The following is a 13,545-nucleotide window of genomic DNA, read 5'->3' as shown; positions in this document are numbered from 1 at the left end:
GACCCTAAATGCCACCCTCAGAAAAATGGTCCAACAAAACAACACCACTTGGGATTCAATCCTCCCTTTTGCGCTGATGTTTTTGAGAAATACTGTTTCGACATCCACAGGATACACCCCACACACTCTCATGAACGGACGCCCCATGAAAGGCACAGAATTTTTATTAGGACTTGACTTGACCAGCCCCGAAGTGACGGCCCTCACACACGAGAACGCAGTAAAACAGTTAGTCGAAAATGTAAAACCGGCTCAGCTAGCAGCCGCAGTAAGATTAGGCACAAGAAAGAAACAGAGCAAGGCCTGTTTCGACAAGACAGTGCATGCGACTGAGTTTGAGGGAGGACAGCAGGTCATGCTCTCAATTTACAACCCCAGTACATTCCTGTCACCAAAGTATTCGAGTCCGTACTCCATTGCGGACAAAGTAAGCCCCTCCGTGTATAAAATTAAGTACCCCAACGGAAAGACTGTGTGGTTCCATACTAACCAGCTTAAGGCATATGGCCCACAGCCTAACCACGCACACCACGTCATGCTCGACGCAGCAGACCACACCCCGCCCGCACCCAACATATCCCTCCCCTCCCCCAACACATCCACCCCACCCACAAAATCTAGACCCCGCCCCGGAACGCCCACAGACAGCAGCAGCAGCGACAACGACTGTGACACAGACAATAGCCACAGCACGGCTCCCTACTATCCCAACGCAACAGGACCCACACCCAGCGAATCTGAACACGATTCGAGTGATCCCTTCCTGATCACATTCCTCAACAAACCCCACCAAAGACCACCACCCTACGATGACGACTCCGTCCCCACAGAATTAGATACAACCTTTTGGCACCGCGACAACTCAAACAGGCTCATCCGAAACGACGAGATGGACCCTAAGTCACACCATGCAGCTTTATCCACCCTCATCCATTCCAGACTATGGCATCCGGGAGAAGAGGATGACTTTGAGTCTGACTCCCAAAACAAGAACCCCTTCGCGACCCTGTTCGCAACTGAAAACTGAGGTGTCCAGATGATGTTTTAAAGGAACTGCTTGGGAGAAACGGTGTCCTTTTTGATGGAACCTGCAGCATGTTGTTCAATGTTGTTTGTTACTGTTATTGTTAAATGTTGTTTGTACACTCGGACGTTGTCGGCCGAAACCTGTGAAAACTTGCCAGCACGCTTATCGGCAGAAACCGCTGAAAGCTTGTCAGCCCCGTTCATAACTGCTCTTCTGGTTCGACGGTAGAACCTTTACAGCAACCCCCCACGATGACTACATTTTTTGCCCATTCTTGCCGGTTGCTCAGGCAGTGGAGAAACGGCATTGGTCTCCGCCCTGCCTGAGGACCCCCCTCTGGTCAGCTACGCTCGGGTAGAGCACACACGGCATTGGTCACCATCCTACCCGGGGATTCCATCCAACTCTTACCCGTCGCGGCCCATACGCACCTCATTTCGGCACTCTTGATTCAAAAAGTTTTGTTCTGTTTTCAGGCGACCCTTAGGTTGCCATCCCTATGCTATTTACATCCTCAAACATTTGGATGGTAAATCGCAAAGCCTGCGAAACGGCTCGCACTGTTTCAGTTTTAAGTGTGTCTCGTCCAAATTTTCGGGTTTAAAAAATATAAAATTTTTAAAAATGAGGGAGTCACACATGGTGACAAATTATAAAGGGAAAATTGGCACTACAAGACAGGCATGCTAACGCACGAGATATTAACCAAGATAGTAACAGAAACTATGCTTGTGTCCATAGAACTCCGGAACCTCAGGAACTTAAGAGGAAGAAAAAGAGGAAGAGACAAAAAGGAAAGAAGACAACAATGAAGATGTCATACGTGTATTTCGTCATTATTGTAATTTGTATCCGGTTCCGCGCGAATGCGAACCCCTTGACTCCTACCACACAGGCCGTGAATGATTCCCACCCCGACCATACACTACACCCTGAAATAGTTAACCCTGAGATGGTCACCGACACACCATCATGGAGTGATACGTTCAAAACCTGGTATTCACTATCATACGTAATTGAATCCCTTCTAGTGTTGGCGATACTCTGCAGCATCGTGCAGACTATCCGCATGAGGAAATGGCAAAGGAGAGCCTGCCGCTCTCGCACCCCGGTATACAGGATAAAATCCCCTATTTTCGGTTATCACCAGGATCCCAAACCCCTTGATCTACAATAAAGAACATTTGTGTTGCATCCTTTGTAAATAAAGAAATATGTTTCGTTTACAACGGAAATATTGTACACCTCTGTGCTTGACTGCCAAGCCAGAGGAAAAATGTGAATGCTGCTATTATTTTTGTATTGTTTAGGAAGTTAGTATGATTGAATGTTTGAGTGAGTGTAGTTTATTGAGGACAGTTAGAGGTACCGTTTTTTTTTTGTTGTAATGCATGTCCCTGTCTGACATAGTGCCACTTAGAATTGTTAGTTAAAATTTTTACTGCATAGTTATGGTCAGTGTAGAGGCAATGGAAGAGTGCTCGCCGGGTCAGGAAGTTAAGGCAATGCAGTTATGTGATCCTTCACGCTTCGCGTTAGGGATCACAAGGAGGGGATGAAGCCACCTGGGTTGGCCACTTCCCGATTTAAATTGGAGAACCGCAAAGACTACAGGGAAATTCAGCCAACACAGGCAAAAACTAGCAAGTGCAGAAATCCTGTGTATTAGAACTTGCAAAAGCCCAGACAGCACTGAAACCAGCAGCCATCTGTATAGTAATGAGCGATTCCCGGGCACAATTGATACACGTAAGGTGAATAAGGTCAAGCCAGACTCCTCGGCGCCAGCAGGAGCCAAGAGAAAGGAAGGCCAACGGACATTTAGGAACCGCCCAGTGATCAGGGAACCGCTCCAGTATTGGATAAATCAATCCCAGTGATCGGAAAGTAGTCCAATCATTTGGAACCAGATACGGGGGTCCACCCCAAAGGGCGGGAAGCCCCTGGGGACTATAAAGTAAAGTCCCCAAGTTCAAATCGTCCTTCTTGGCAGGGTCACTCAGCAACGCGAATCAACCGCTGAGAGTGAACTGCCCTAGCTGCCGCATCAACCAAGTAAGTCTCCAGTCAACGCTCGCTACGAGATAGGCGCTCCTAGCTACAAGCCCATACCAGCTTTTGAATCCTGCAGACTCAGGACCTGAACGAAAGGCCATTTGTTCCCCTGACCTGGTGGGCCAGTCCGAAGCTAAGTATAGGCCTTTTAGTGATAGAGAATAGTCTAGAAAGTAGAGTTTATGCATGAGTAGTGATTTACTGTGTATAATAAATGTGCTTTGATTTGAATCTTACTAATTGGTGTGTTGAGTTATTGATCAGTACTTGAACTTGAACCTCGTGGCGGTATCATAAAGATACCTGGCGACTCTCGAGCAAAGATTATAGAAACAGAGCAAATTACGAATTAAGAGCCAACCAAAGTTAGCAACAGCGCAATGAAAGAGGGTCTGTGGTACGAGGTCCTGCGAAGGGTGAATGCTCAACCTCACGCATTCTTTTTTGAAAATTTTTTATTGAGGCATTTATATATTCACACAACAAACATAATCACAAATCAAAACACACCAACTGTGCTGCAAATAACAAATTCAACAAAATATCCCACCATCTCGCCCTCCACGTTCCAACTCCCCTGCATCCCCTTTTTACCCCCCACTCCACTGCCGACACTGTAACTTTTCTCGAAGAAGTCGATGAACGGCTGCCACCTCCGGGCAAACCCTCCACAGAACCCCTCAAGGCAAACTTTATTTTTTCTAACCTGCGAACTCTACCAGGTCACTCACCCACACCCCCGGTTTTGGGCGCTTCGAGTCCCTCCATTTTAACAATACCCATCTCCTGAATACCAGGGAGGCAAAGGCCAAGACGTCGACCTTTCTCGCCCCCTGGACTCCCGGGTCTTCTGACACTCCGAAAATCGCTACTTCTGGACTCAGGAGCACCTTCAGCTTCTGGATCTTCAACATAACATTGACAAAGCCCTGCCAGAATCCCCCAAGCTTCGGAGAAGCCTAAAACATATGGACATGATTCGCTGGCCGCACTGCACACAGCCCACACCTCTTCTCCACCCCTTCAAAAAACCTGCTCATCTTGGCCACAGTCGTATGTGCCCTGTGGACCACCTTAAACTGAATAAGGCTAAACCTGGCACACAACGAGGATGCATTCACCCTCCTCAGGGCCTCCTCCCACAGCCCACCCTCCAACTCCCTTCCCAACTCTTCCTCCCGCTAGCGCTTCACTACCCCAATTGTGGCTCCCTCCCAGTCCATCAGCTCCTTGTAAATTTCCGACACCTTCCCTTCCCCTCCCCTACCCCGGTTCTTCACACCACCTTGTCCTGCAGCCCCTGGGGTGGCAGGTGAGGAAAGGATGGTACCTGCCTCCAAACAAAGCCCTTCACCTGCAAATACCGGAACCCATTCCCGACAGGCAGCTGAAATTCTTCCTCCAACTTCTCCAAGCTGAGAACGCCACCGTCAATGACCAGATCCCCAAACCGCTCAATCCCCGCCCGATGCCACCCCTGAAACCCGCCATCCAGCCCTCCGGAACAAACTGGTGATTACCACAAGACACGCGCTCAAGAAGGGAATGAAAAAGATTAGTGGTTGTCACTAGGACAAAAAGGGCAACCAATTAGGATGCGGAAATGAATCAGCTATTGGACCCAACAAACGAGAATCCAAAGGTACTTGTACATGGAGACCCCTACTGGCATTGTTCCCAAGGAAACCAGAACAAACGGCGCCAGATGAAGGCATCATTTACACTGTTTCCAGTTTGAGCTGCAGCAGTAGAAATCGCGGTCCTCATGCATTGGGAAAAGAGTCATTGTGCTAATGAGGCCTTGTTGTGGCAGATTTCACAGCCTGAGTAGTGCAGCATACTGCGTGATCCTGTGCACATTTCTCTAGAAGATGCTTGGTTGAGCATGCCACCCGGTCGGCCACGTGGTTGGACTGTGGGTATATGATATGCTGAAAGTCCTATGTGTGTGCAAAGTTTTTAAATTTAGTGGAGACGAATTAGCGAGTGTTGTCTGTCATGAGTCTCTGAGGGTTGCCATGAGTGGCGAAGTGTCTCTTGAGCTCGATGATGACTGTTTTCCTCATCAGGGGCGGGATTCTCTGCAATCGGCGCCAAAAACGGCACGAATCAGTCCGGCATCGCGCCGCCCCAAAGGTGCAGAATTCTCCGCATCTTGAGGGGCCGAGCCCTCACCTTGAGGGGCTAGGCCTGAGCCAGACTGATTTCCGCCCCGCCAGCTGGCGCGGAAATGACTTCGCCGGACGACGCATGCGCAGTGGAGGGGGTCTCTTCTGCCTCCGCCATAGTGAAGACCATGGCGAAGGCGGAAGGAAAAGAGTGCCCCCACGGCACAGGCCCGCCCGCGGATCGGTGAGCCCCGATCGCGGGCCAGGCCACCGTGGGGGCACTCCCCGGGGCCAGATCGCCCCGCGCCCCCCCCCTCCCCCAGGACCCTGGAGCCCGCCTGTGCCGCCTTGTCCCGCCGTTCGAAAGGTGCTTCAATCCATGCCGGCTGGCGTGGGTTGACAGCGGCGGGACTTCGGCCCATCGCGGACCGGAGAATCGCCAATTAGGATACGGAAATGAATCAGCTATTGGACCCAACAAACGAGAATCCAAAGGTACTTGTACACGGAGACCGCTACTGGCATTGTTCCCAAGGAAACCAGAACAAACGGCGCCAGATGAAGGCACGATTTCCGCCGACCAGCGCGGCGCGATTCCCGCCCCCGCCGAATCTCCGGTGGTGCAGAATTCGGGACACGGCAGGGGCGGGATTCACGCCGGCCCCTGGCGATTCTCCGACCCGGTGGGGGGGTCGGAGAATCGCGCCCCATGTTTGGCAGGTAGTCCAGTTCAAACCACCCAGAATACGAATCGACGAAGACTAAATGTTGTTTACCATTGCACTCAAAGATGTCAGCTGCTGTGAATGACTATGGGAGGTCTGGACCTCAAGTAAGTGCAGCTGTTCTTTTGCTTGAATCAGCTGGAGTGCATTGCACGGTGCACATCTGGAAACTCTTGATGATGAGGAATGTGTGGAGCTTGTGGGGAAGCTCCTTTGAGGACTCTGGCAACCCCTCATGATGATGTTGTGCAGTTGTCTGCATGTGATGCCTGTCTGTAAGGCAGTTCCAGGATTCTACGAGAGGACAGCACCTCTATTGCCAAGATGTCTATGTCTTACTCATAATTTGCCTGGTCAGTGGTGGGCAGGAAGGCTGTGGAGAGGACATCAGCCAAGCACAGCTCCTTAAAGTGTTTGTAGATAATGCTGAGGTTGTCACATTGTAGCTTTAGCATCATGCACTGCAGACACAGTGTGAAGAGACTTTCTAAAGATATCTATGAGTGGCTAATGATCACTTACAGGATGACCATATGTGAAGCCATGAAATTTCTGACAAGCGAAGATTAGAGCGAGGAGTTCCTTTTAGCTCTGTACATATCGAGTCTCAGTGCGGGCTCTTGAAGCAAAGACTTTTGGTCTGCATTCTGGATACAGACTGTGCTGAGAGGTGTCTGCTGACACATATATGGGTGCTCAAATATCAAAGTCCTGTAGCATCAATGGGGTGGTGAGTGCCTGTTTGAGTCTGTTGAAGACCGCTGTGTGGTGACCTTGCCAGCACCTTGCAATGTCCTGGTGGAGGAGCTAACAAAGAGGCCCAAGGACCTGACTATTACACGGGATGAACTTAAAAAAATAATTTGTCATACCAAGGAAGTGGTGTAAAGCCATGGGGATGGTCATTTGTGGAATAACCATTGCCCTGTCTGATCAGGCTTTACACCATCGGCTGTGATGGATCACACAGGGAATGTGGCTGACCCTGAATCTGCATTTCACAGGGTTAAGCTTCAGCTGTGGGGTCCTGATTCTGTCAAAGACGAGACAAAGGCGTGCATCATGTTCTTGTATAGTACGATCCCAAATCAGAATGTCATTGTTATAACCTGCACAGGACCTATGTGGTCGGAGGGGTAATAGCCCCTATCAGTGGAGCTGTGGGCACGATGTATAAAAGTTCAGCCGGAGTGGGAGCCAAGCAGAGAAGTCTCGACTGGGACTTGTGTACATCGTGTATATAGTTACTTATATAAATAAATGACCAGTTCCTTCACACCCCTTGTGTGGACTTCTCTGTGGACATAATAGTCATCAACAGTGATTTCACAGGGTTGGCCTGCAAAGAGTTGCTCCACACACCGCTGGAAGACCTCACTACCAGTGGAGATCCCATGGGGCATGTAAAGAAAATGATATCTGCCGACTGGAGACATGAATGTGGCAAATTTCAAGGATTCTTCGTCTCGCGGGATCTGCCAGAAGCTGCATTTCATATCCAGGATACTTTAGCATTTGGCATGTCTGCTACTGTCTTCATTGTCTTCATGGGGTGATGAGGTCTGAGTAGCGCCTTGTTTAAGTGCACAGTGTCGATGATATGCTGACTGTGCCATCTTTCTGTACTGCAGCCACCATTGCTGAACTCCATTCTGTGGCCTCGTCTATCGGGGCTATGACACCAAGGGCGCGATTCTCCGAGCCCCGCGCCGGGGCAGGGAATCGCCGCAACCGCGCCACGATGCTCTGACGCTGGCGCGCGATTCACCGAAGTGCGGAGAATCGGCGTCATTTGCGCCGCCCGCGGGCAGCTGGAATCGGCGGGTCGCCGATTCTCCGGCCCGGATGGGCCGAGCAGCCGTGCGGAAAAAGCAGAGTCCCGCCAGCGACGTTCACCCCTGGTTGCTGCCGGCGGGAACTCTACGCGAAGGGTCGGGGGTGGACTGTGGGGCGGGGAAAAGCACTCCTTCACCGGGGGGGGGGGGGGGGGCCTCCGATGGGGTCTGGCCCGGGATCGGCGCCCACCGATTGGTGGGCCGGCCTCTCTCCCCCCGGGGCTACTTTGTTGTGCGGCCGCCCCCTGAACACCGACGCCATGTTGCGTCGGGGCCGGTGCATGCGAGGGTTGGTGCAGCGCCCATTTGGCGCTGGGGAACTGCTCCAGTGCAGTGCTGGCCCCCTGTGGGGGTCAGAATCGGTCATCCCCTTGCCCGTTTCGCGCCGTCGTGAAACATGACGGCGTTCACGACGGCGCAAACACTTAGTCTCCATTTTGGAGAATCGCCCCCCCCCCAAGTGTCTACTTTCCGTTACTTGGTTATTGGTGCTCTTTTCAGACCATAAATTGTGGTGCCAAGTCATTTAGTCCCATGTGTTATATTACTGGTCGCTTACCAATGATGTCACTGTCGAAGAGGTCTTTATACTCTATCATTTCTGGGGTCTGGTATTATAAAGCATGGACCTCTGGACCAAATTGGATGAGCCCCAATGTGATGCTGTCCCAAAGAGAACTAGCAGTGGCCTTACCTTCTGGTCAATTATAGGAAATGTTAGCACAGTGGTTAGCCCAGTTGCCACACGGCACCGAGGTCCCAGGTTCGATCCCGGCCCTGGGTCACTGTCTGTGTGGAGTTTGTACATTCTCTTCGTGTTTGCGTGGGTTTCGCACCCACAACCCAAAGATGTGTAGGGTAGGTGGATTGGCCACACTAAATTGCCCCTTAATTGGAAAAAATGAATTGGGTACGCTAAATTTTTTTTTTTTTTAATTAAAAAATTATAGAAATCTTAAAGCTGCCCTGCTTGGAGTGGAACGTGGCCACACCTTCAGTGTGGATGGTTTGTGCATCATAAATCATGAGGTCCACCTGGGTACTGGGGTCCGGTGCTGCATGTGAATCTAGGGTGGAATTCTCCGACCCCTGCGCCGGGTCGGAGTATCGGCAGGCAGGGGGGGGTTGCGAATCACGCGACGCCGATCCACCGATTCTCTGGCAACTGGAGAATCGGCAGCAATGGCGCCGGCGCAGTCGCTGTGGTGCTGCTCGGGGTCCGCTCAGCGACAGCCCGCCGAGTTCGGCTGAGTCCCGCCGGCGCCGCTCGCGTGTGATCCTACCTGGCGGAATCTCAGCGTTCATGCTGCGGGGGCCGTCCTGGTGTGGGTGAGGATGGACCCGACCCCAGGGGAGCCTCCACGGTGGCCAGGCCCGCGATCGGGGCCTACCGACCGGCGGGCTGGCTTATCCCAGGGGGCGGCCTATGTTCCTCCGCGCCGGGCCCCTGTAGGGCTCCCTGTAGGGCTCCCTGTAGGGGCCGATGTGGAGAAGGCAATCCACGCGCATGCCCGAACTCACGCTGGCCGTGGCGCACATGCACAAACTCGCGCCGGCCGTGCTGGCGCCCGTATCAGCAGGCCGTGCTGGCGCCCGTATCAGCAGCTGGAGCTGCGTGAAGCGCTCCAGTGCCATGCTGGCCCCCTGTGCGGCGCAGGATCGCTGCTCCTCGGGGCCAGGTGACGCCGTCGTAAAGTTGCGTCAATACTTAGCCCCAGGATCAGAGAATCACGCCCCTAGTTCCTGAAGCATTCAGCTGGGCATTATGTCACACTTTGCTCCAGAGTCAATCTTTACCTTTTGTTTTGTGTTGCCGCAAATCATGTTGAGGGCAGTGAAGATCTCACCCTTTTCTGTGACTGTGTCAACATTCTCGCAATAGAATATTGTGGGAGGCTCTGTGGCTTTGCTGCTTTGCCTGAACTCCTGTTCATTCACCTTTCTGATGCTCCTGGCCTTGGAGGACTGACTGGCTACAATGTGGCTGGTGGCAGAGGATGGCTGCTGTGATTTCGATCTGCAGCATTTTGCAAGCTTTTTCTAGGTTTTTATAGATGCACCATAGAAAGCATCTTATCTGGCTGCGTCACAGCCTGGTATGGCAACTGCTCGGCCCAGGACCACAACTTCAGAGAGTCGTGAACACAGCCCAGTCCATCTCACGAACCCGCCTCCCATCCATTGACTGTCTACACCTCCCGCTGCCTTGGGAAAGCAGACAGCATAATCAAAGACTCCTCCCACCCAGATTATTTACTCTTCCATCGGGCAGGAGATACAAAAGTCTGAGAACACGCATTAACAGGTAATGCAGCACTCCAGTAAATACACCACTCTTTTACAAACCTTCCCCAACTGTCACCAATGTTTTCATCAAAGACGAGCGGGTCAATGCAGCAAAATCCTTGTGCCATACTGCCAACTCCTGACACCCTATAGAAGTGCAGGGTTCCCAAGCACTGACAAAGACTTGTAACAATCAACACTGTATTCACCAGCTGAGCAGCCACCTCCGTGCTTGTGCTCTGCCTGCGCTACAGGAAGAACTCGCGTGGTCCCGACACGTGACCCTTTTTGTAGCCGCATCATCACATGACCACCCGCTCTCTAGTTTGTTTAGAGAAGTTGGATCCAATTGCGGATTCCCTCCCCAAACGCCATTTTGGAGAGCACATCCATTGAGTAGATGTGTGGTATTCTGTCAAAGGCCTGGTCATGGCTGATGAGACAGGTTGCCACATCCCTGTGCTGTACATAAGAAATCATGGGCGTCATGCTCCGACCCCCCGCCGGGTCGGAGAATGGCCGATGGCCGCCGTGAATCCCGCCCCCGCCCCCGCCGAAGTCTCCGAAGGGAGAAAAGTCGGCGGGGCGTTAATGGCGCCGCTGCCGCGGAGAATGTCACGGGTCTGCGCAAGGCAGCCGATTTTCGGCCTACCGATATTCTCCCTTCCGGATGGGCCGAAGTCCCGTCGACGTGATGACCGTTCACGTCGACGTCAATCAAACCTCCTTTTCATCGGCGTGACCCGGTGCTCCAGGCTCACGCCGACCAGCGAGGAGGTGAGTGACGGCCTGGGAGGTTGGCTCTGGGCAGGAAATGGCGTGGCCGCAGACTGATTGCATGAGGTGTGTCTCGGCTTGTGTGTGTGTGCGGCGGCGGGGGGCGGGGGGTGGTTAGAGTAGGCTGGGCTCCGGGGGAGTGCCGGGAGGGGGTCCGTGCCGGGGTGGAGGTTGGGGGTTGGGGGGGGGTCCGTGCTGGGGTGGAGGTTGGGGGTTGGGGAGGGGGTCCGTGCCGGGGTGGAGGTTGGGGGGGGTGGTCCGTGCTGGGGTGGAGGTTGGGGGTTGGGGGGGGGTCCGTGCTGGGGTGGAGGTTGGGGGTTGGGGAGGAGGTCCGTGCCGGGGTGGAGGTTGGGGGTTGGGGAGGGGGTCCGTGCCGGGGTGGAGGTTGGGGGGGGGGTCCGTGCTGGGGTGGAGGTTGGGGAGGGGGTCCGTGCCGGGGTGGAGGTTGGGGGGGGGTCCGTGCCGGGGTGGAGGTTGGGGGTTGGGGAGGGGGTCCATGCCGGGGTGGAGGTTGGGGGGGGGGTCCGTGCTGGGGTGGAGGTTGGGGGTTGGGGGGGGTCCGTGCTGGGGTGGAGGTTGGGGAGGGGGTCCGTGCCGGGGTGGAGGTTGGGGAGGGGGTCCGTGCCGGGGTGGAGGTTGGGGGGGGTCCGTGCCGGGGTGGAGGTTGGGGGTTGGGGAGGGGGTCCGTGCCGGGGTGGAGGTTGGGAGGGGGGGGTCCGTGCTGGGGTGGAGGTTGGGGGTTAGGGGGGGTCCGTGCTGGGGTGGAGGTTGGGGGTTGGGGAGGGGGTCCGTGCCGGGGTGGAGGTTGGGGGGGTGGGTCCGTGCCGGGGTGGAGGTTGGGGAGGGGTCCGTGCTGGGGTGGAGGTTGGGGGTTGGGGGGGGGTCCATGCTGGGGTGGAGGTTGGGGGGGGTCCGTGCCGGGGTGGAGGTTGGGAGGGGGGGTCCGTGCTGGGGTGGAGGTTGGGGGTTAGGGGGGGTCCGTGCTGGGGTGGAGGTTGGGGAGGGGGTCCGTGCCGGGGTGGAGGTTGGGGGGGGGTCCGTGCTGGGGTGGAGGTTGGGGAGGGGGTCCGTGCCGGGGTGGAGGTTGGGGAGGGGGTCCGTGCCGGGGTGGAGGTTGGGGGTTGGGGGGGGGGTCCGTGCTGGGGTGGAGGTTGGGGGTTGGGGAGGGGATCCGTGCCGGGGTGGAGGTTGGGAGGGGGGGTCCGTGCTGGGGTGGAGGTTGGGGGTTAGGGGGGGGTCCTTGCTGGGGTGGAGGTTGGGGGTTGGGGAGGGGGTCCGTGCCGGGGTGGAGGTTGGGGGGGGGGTCCGTGCTGGGGTGGAGGTTGGGGAGGGGGTCCGTGCCGGGGTGGAGGTTGGGGGGGGTCCGTGCTGGGGTGGAGGTTGGGGGGGGGGGTCCGTGCCCGGGTGGAGGTTGGGGGTTGGGGAGGAGGTCCGTGCCGGGGTGGGTGATGGGAGGGCAAATGAGTTGGTCCACCTGGCCAGGTGCCAGCCTCCAACAGTTGGAACCATGCGGTCCATGCCACCTGGCTGGGGGGAGGAGGGGATATGGGCAATGATGACATGTCGTCGTTCCCCTCCCCCCCCCCCCCCCCCCTCCCCAGGCCGTCATGTTTTCAGACCATCCAGCGATGTTGGCCGCCGTGGTGGCAGCCGCTCATGTCTATGTTGCCCTGGATGAGGAGGAGGAGGAGGAGGAGGAGCGCGCCAGAGAGGCGGCGCAGGCTGCCGCAGAGGGGCAGGCGGCAGCCGCCCAGGCTGGAGGGACACCTGACCGACAGGACGAGGAGGGGGAGGAGGACGTCGCGGCCCCACGGCAACGGAGGCACCCGAGGGCGCCCCGTGTGTACCGGCCCCGGCAGTCATACCAGGACCTCACGGACCGGGAATGCAGGAGGAGACTCCGGATGAGCCGGGAAACCGTGGCACACATCTGCCACCTGCTGGCACACCTGTCACCGCGTGGCACTGGCGGGGAACACCCTCTCCCCGTGTCCGTCAAGGTTACGGTGGCCCTGAACTTTTATGCAACGGGGTCATTCCAGGCACCGAGTGGGGACCTGTCCGGCATATCGCAGACATCGGTGCATCGGTGCATCCGGGCAGTGACAGATGCCCTTTATGCCATGGCGCACCGCTACATCCGCTTCCCCGTGGACCGGGCCAGCCAAGATGCCCGGGCCGTGGGCTTCTCTGCCGTTGCCGGGTTCCCCATGGTCCAGGGCGCGATCGATGGGATGCACGTCGCCGTGCGGCCACCTGCAGAGAACAGGGCCGTGTTCACTAATAGGAAGGGGACCTATTCAATGAACGTACAGGTGGTCTGCGACCACCGCATGATGATCCTGCACGTCTGCGCCCGTCACCCAGGCAGTGTACACGACTCATTCGTGTTGTCGCGGTCATCCATCCCCGGCATGTACGAGGGACGCCATCCCCGGCTGAGGGGCTGGTTGCTGGGCGACAGGGGCTACCCATTGCGATCGTGGCTGATGACGCCTATACGGAGGCCACGCAATGAGGCGGAGAACCGCTACAATGATGCCCATGTAGCGACAAGGGGAGTGATCGAGAGGTGCTTTGGCGTGCTGAAGATGCGTTTCAGGTGCCTGGACCTCTCTGGGGGCGCCCTCCAGTATCGGTCAGATAGGGTCGACCGCATCATTGTGGTGTGCTGCGTCCTGCACAACATAGCCCAGCAGAGGGGCGATGTGCCGCAGGCAGAGGAGGGCGGA

Source organism: Scyliorhinus torazame, chromosome 10 (assembly GCF_047496885.1).
Source record: "Scyliorhinus torazame isolate Kashiwa2021f chromosome 10, sScyTor2.1, whole genome shotgun sequence".
In the NCBI taxonomy this organism is placed as follows: domain Eukaryota; kingdom Metazoa; phylum Chordata; class Chondrichthyes; order Carcharhiniformes; family Scyliorhinidae; genus Scyliorhinus; species Scyliorhinus torazame.
Note: the sequence above shows the minus strand (reverse complement) of the source record.